The sequence below is a fragment of the Pan troglodytes genome, chromosome 14 (assembly GCF_028858775.2).
Source record: "Pan troglodytes isolate AG18354 chromosome 14, NHGRI_mPanTro3-v2.0_pri, whole genome shotgun sequence".
NCBI lineage: Eukaryota > Metazoa > Chordata > Mammalia > Primates > Hominidae > Pan > Pan troglodytes.
The window spans coordinates 88,708,719-88,714,718 of record NC_072412.2 but is presented as its reverse complement, the minus strand read 5'-3'; positions in this window follow the sequence as shown (position 1 = coordinate 88,714,718).

Genomic DNA, 6,000 nt, shown 5'->3' with positions numbered 1-6,000 from the left:
ATGGAGGTTCCACAACAAATTAAGAGTAGAACTACCATATGATTCAGCAGTCCTAATTTCCAGTATACATCAAAAAAAGTTTAAATCAAGACCTCAAAGAGATATTTACAGTCCCATGTTCATCACAACATTATTCACATTAATCAAACTATGGAAATAGCCTAAATTTTTTTTTTACATTTTTCTATTTTATTTATTTATTTTTTTGAGACAGAATCTAGCTCTGTCATCCAGGCTGGAGTGCGGTGGCGCTATCTCCGCTCACTGTAAGCTCCGCCTCCCGGGTTCACGCCATTCTCCTGCCTCAGCCTCCCGAGTAGCTGGGACTACAGGCGCCCGCCACCACGCCCAGCTAATTTTTTGTATTTTTAATAGAGACGGGGTTTCACCGTGTTAGCCAGGATGGTCTCGATCTCCTGACCTCGTGATCCACCCTCCTCGGCCTCCCAAAGTGCTGGGATTACAGGCGTGAGCCACCGTGCCCGGTGGAAACAGCCTTAAATTTTTTACTCATCTATAGATGAATGGATAAATAAAATATGGTATGTACATATAATGAAATACTATTTACTATTTTAGTAGGAAAAAAACTTCTCCATATTTAACAACATAGATGAACCTGGGGAAAATTATGCTAAGTGAAATAAACCAGGCCCAGAAGGATAAATATTACATTATTCCACTTATGTGAGATATCTTAAATAGTCTAGTAGAATCAGAGAGTAGAATGTTGTTGCAGAGATTTGTTTAGTGGTCATAAAGTTTCAGTTATGCTAGGTTAATACATTTTAGATATCCATAGTACATTACAATACCTGTAACTAACAATATCATATTTATCATTTAAAAATCTTGAGTGTAAATTTCATAATACGTCTTCTTGCCAAAAAACAAAAACAGAGGCAAAAACAAGAAATGAAAGGGCAAGAGGAAACTGTTGGGGGTCCTGGATGTATTTATTCCCTTGATTGTATAGTTGGTCTTATGGGTGTATGTCTGTGTCCGAATTCATCAAATTGTATGCATTATATATATGCAGTACATTTTTTTACATACCAAATGTACTTCAGTAAAGTTGTTGAAGATAAAAAAGATATTATTTCTTGGCAAAGTTTTGGTCATATGCAGCAAAATATAAATTTAAATTACTACTCTTTTATATCTGATTCATGTACTGGTAAAGATTCCCAGGATAAATAATTTAAAGACAATTATCATTAAAATTGGTAGTTAAATAATTTAAAAATTTGGTAGTCATTTTAATAAATATCTTCATAAAATGTTATCTTATACTAGGTGAAATGATAAATGTACAAATAATTTCATATTTTAGGAGGTATTTAGGTTCATGTCTCACTGCATACTTCCAAAATAGAAATGTACTGTAAAGGGTTTAAAACGCAAAATTTTTAATTTCATATATATCATAGATACACTGGTTGTCATCAAATTTCTATTTTGAAGACATGTTTGATATCTTATCCAACATTTATTTTATATCATATATAAGTTTGATCAAATAATATATGAGAAAAATAAGCAAAACAAGCAATATGGGATGCTTTATTGGAAATATCAACTAAATATTATAATAAATAATAAAAATTTAGGCTAAAATACATTTAACAGACCATTACAGAAGCATAATTCAAATGTGCAAATAATTAGTTGAAAATAACTTCAGTAACTGTATCTGTGATAAATCATATCCATAGAAATTATTAGAGATAGAGAAGAAAGATAATGGAGCAAACTGAAATTAAAGCAACTATGAAAACAGTAATTTTATTCTAAATGATATTTCATTTTAGTCATTTTGAAACAGTCAAAACAATTTCAAGCATAAGAAAATTTAGATATAAATGAACTCAGAAAAGTCACTTAATGTGGTTATGGCTGTAAAATAATGATTTTTTAGACTAATTACCCTAACATTTCGCATTAAAATTATTTTACTAATATCGAAACTGTATTTTAAACGTCAATAAGACATTATGAAGGATATTTTGGATAGATGATTAAAAAATCTAGTTTTTTAATATAATGTACAGTCAATCCTGGATGCTTGAAAACAATAAGAAAGCCATAGAATTCTGCTTTATTACAAAACTGAATCTGAAATTAATTTTGAAAGAATTGAATTAATTATACAAAAATATTTTTAAAATGTTAATAGGAATTTTTGCTTATGAATAGAGAAATACTGGGACAATTTAAAACACTCTGTTGATGTTATATTCAGTGCTCTATCCAAATAGTTTAGGTCTCACTACTTGCTTGTGCCTTTACACGTCAGCATCTCTTGGCCTGTAGGCATTTTCCAAAGCCTCAAGTTCTCTGCCTACTTGCACTGCAAACTAATACTACTGTTGGAAAATGCTTCCATATATTTACATTTTAATTGTGTTCCTGTAATGGTCTATTAGATCTATTTTAGCAAAAACTTTTATTTTTTATTATAATAAGTAATTATTTCACATCTCTGAGACCATCTTCTCTAGTGACTGGTAATAGTTTATATATATATATATCAGCTCTCTTCAGAAAGAATAATTTAAAGGCATGTGCTTTCCACCATTTTTGAGAACTTACCTTTTAATTTAAATTCCAGACATTTATAATAGTAACTGGATAGATAGTGCATCCATTATTAACTTTAATTTCTCTCCTTACTACTTCTCCATGCTCATATTGATGTTTTCTGCCAAATAAATTATTTTCACTTATTTTCTTCTCTCTGGATCTTGTTCTGGGAGACGCCAAATCAAGATGCAAATAATAAAATTATATCTGTGCTCAGTCACATAATTTCAATAATAAGGAGTCTATATTAAACATCAATAGACATGTCCAATTATATGTTCCTTAGGCAGCTGAAACTCAAAAGGTGTAATATGTCAATCATTACTCCAAATCCATACCACTTGCCCTTTTTTTCTCTTATGTGGAAAATAAAGTTTTCCTAATAAAAACCTTAGATTTTATTCTTGATTTGGTTCTTTTCCTTACTCCCATATAGAATTCATTGAAAAGCATGTACTTTTATTTTTAAAAGACTCTTGTTATCTGTACAATTTCCAACCCACCATGTCTCTCTGAGCATACTACCGTAATCTCTCATTAGGAATACCACCAGATTCTCCCAACTGACCTATGTGACTCACTCTTTTCTCTTCCAGTCTATTTTGCCTGAATTAATTTTTAATCAGGTGATGCTTGATTTAATAATAAAGTTAAATTTCAGCCTCTTATCTTGCCCCTGTAACACCAATTCCTGACTTCACATTCAAATTATTCTTTGTTATACATCTCTTCAATGCCATTGTTTGTGGGGTTTTTTTAGAGTTATTCATTTTTAACCTCAGTTTTTTTTTTAACTTGTATTTTAAGTTCAGGGGTACAAGTGCAGTTTTGTTACATAGGTAAATTTGTGTCATGTTGTACAGGCCATTTCATCACCCAGGTATCAAGCCTATTACCCACTAATTATTTTTCCCAATCCTCTCCTTTCTCCCACCACCTACTCTCTGAAAGACCCCAATGTGTATTGTTTCCCTCTATGTGTCCATGTGTTCCCATCATTTAACTCCCACTTATAAATAAGAATAATATGTGGTATTTAGTTTTCTGCTCCTGTATTAGTTTGCTAAGGATAATGGCCTCCAGCTTTATCCATTGTTTTTTATTGCTCTGTTTATACTGACAGATAAAATTGCATATATTTATCAAGTACAATGTGATGCTTTGAAATGTAACTTTTGGAACAACTAAATGTAGCAAATAACCTATGCATTGCCTAACATACGTGTCATTTTGTTGTGAGAATACATAGCTATCTTAACATTTTTAAAGAATACTATATGTTTTTAACTATAGTTACCATGTTGTAAAATAGATCTCTTGAACTTATTCTTCCTATCTAACTGAAATATTGTATCATTTGACCAATATCTTGCCACTTCACTCCCAACCACCCCAGTCCTTGGCAAACACCATACTACTGTCCACTTCTATGAGTTCAAGTTTTTTAGATCTAACATATAACTGAGATCATGCAGTATGTGTCTTTCGGTGCCTGGCTTATTTCAATTAAAATAATGTCCTCCAGGTTATTTATGTTGTTGAAAGACAGAATTACCTTTTTGTTTTTTAAGACAGGGTCTCCCATAGCCCATGCTGGAGTGCAGTGGCACCATCTCGGCTCACTGCAGCCTCAGCCTCCTGGGCTCAAGTGATCTGCCCACCTCAGCTCCCCAGGTAGCAGGACTACAGGTGTGTGCCCCCATGCCTGACTAATTTTTGTATTTTTTGTAGAGAAAGGGTTTTGTCATGTTGCCCAGACTGGTGATCTGAGCTCAAGTGATCCACCCACCCTGGCCTCCCAAAGGCTGGGATTATAGGTGTGAGCCACTATATTTGGCCCACTTTCTTGTTAATAGCTGAATAGTACTCCATTGTGTGTATATACCTCTTTTTCCTTATCTATTTATCTGTTGATGTATACTGGTTGATTCCAAATCTTGTCTATTGTGAATAGTGCTGCAATAACGTCGGAGTGCAGAGATCTCTTCAATGTGCTGATTTTATTTCTTTTAGATACATATACAGTAGTGGAATTTTTGGATCTTATGATATTTCTATTTTTCACTTCTTGAGGAACCTCCATAATATTTTCTAAAGGAGAATACTAATATATATTTATACCAACAGTATCTGAGGTTTTTGTTTTCTCCCCATCCTTCCCAATAGTTGATATCATTTGTCTTTTGACAATAGCCATTCCAGCTGGTTTAGGTGATATTTGATTTTAATTTTCATTTCCCTGATGACATATGACATTGTGCATTTTTCCATGTATCTGTTCACCATTTGTATGTCTTCTTTTGAGAAATGTCTATTCAGATCTTTGTCCACTTTTAAATTATGTTATTTGTTTTTGTGCTATTCGCTTGTTTGGATTGCTTTTATATTTTGGACATTAATTCCATATCAAATACATAGTTTGCAAATATTTTTCCCATTCTGTAGATTGTTTTCTAGGTATTAAGTTTTACTTTATATATTCTGGCTATTAAACCCATTTTAGATATTTTGTTTGCAAATACAGTCTTCTCTTTTGTAGTTTGTCTCTTTACTTGGTTGAATGTTTTCTTTGCTGTGAAAACAACTTGTTTGTTTGATATCATTCCATTTGTCTATTTTTGCATTTATTGCTTGTACCTTTTGTGGTCATATACAAAAAAAATTGCCTAAACCAAAGTTACAGAGATTTACACCTTTGTTTTCTTCTGGTAGCTTTTTAGTTTCAGATTTACCTTTAAGTCTTTAATTCATTTTTAGTTGATTTTCATATATGCTGTGAGATAAGGGTCTAGTTTTATTCTTCCATATGTGGCTATCCAACTTTCCCATGTGTTGAAGGGACTGTTCTTTCCCATTTTGGGTTATGGGAATTTGTCAAAAATCAGTTGACTGCAAGTGCATGGATTTATTTCTGGGATCTCAACTCTATTTTATTAGTCTAAGTGTCTGTTTTTATGCCAGTGCCATGATGTTTTAGTTACTATAGTTTTGTCATATTTTTTAAAGTCAGGCCAGAAGTTTGATGATTCCAGCTTTGTTCTTTATGTTCAAAATTGCTTTGTCTATTGAAGATCTTTTGTGGTATCATACATGTTACAGATTTTTCTATTTCTGTGAAGAACATTATTGATATTTTTATAGTAATTGCATTGTCATTCATATATTGATAGTAAATCAATAGCATCAGTAGATTGCTTTGGTGTACATATTTTAATAATATTAATTTTTCCAATCCATAAACACAAGATATTTGTATATGTATTTTTGTCTTTTTCAATTTCTTTCATCACTGTTTTATAGTTTTCAGTATTAGGGCTTTCATTTGTTTAGTAACCTTATTTCTGCATAGTTTATTTTTATTTTAGGCAATTGAAATTGTTTTCCTTGATTTCATTTAGATAGTTTGCTGTTAGTGTA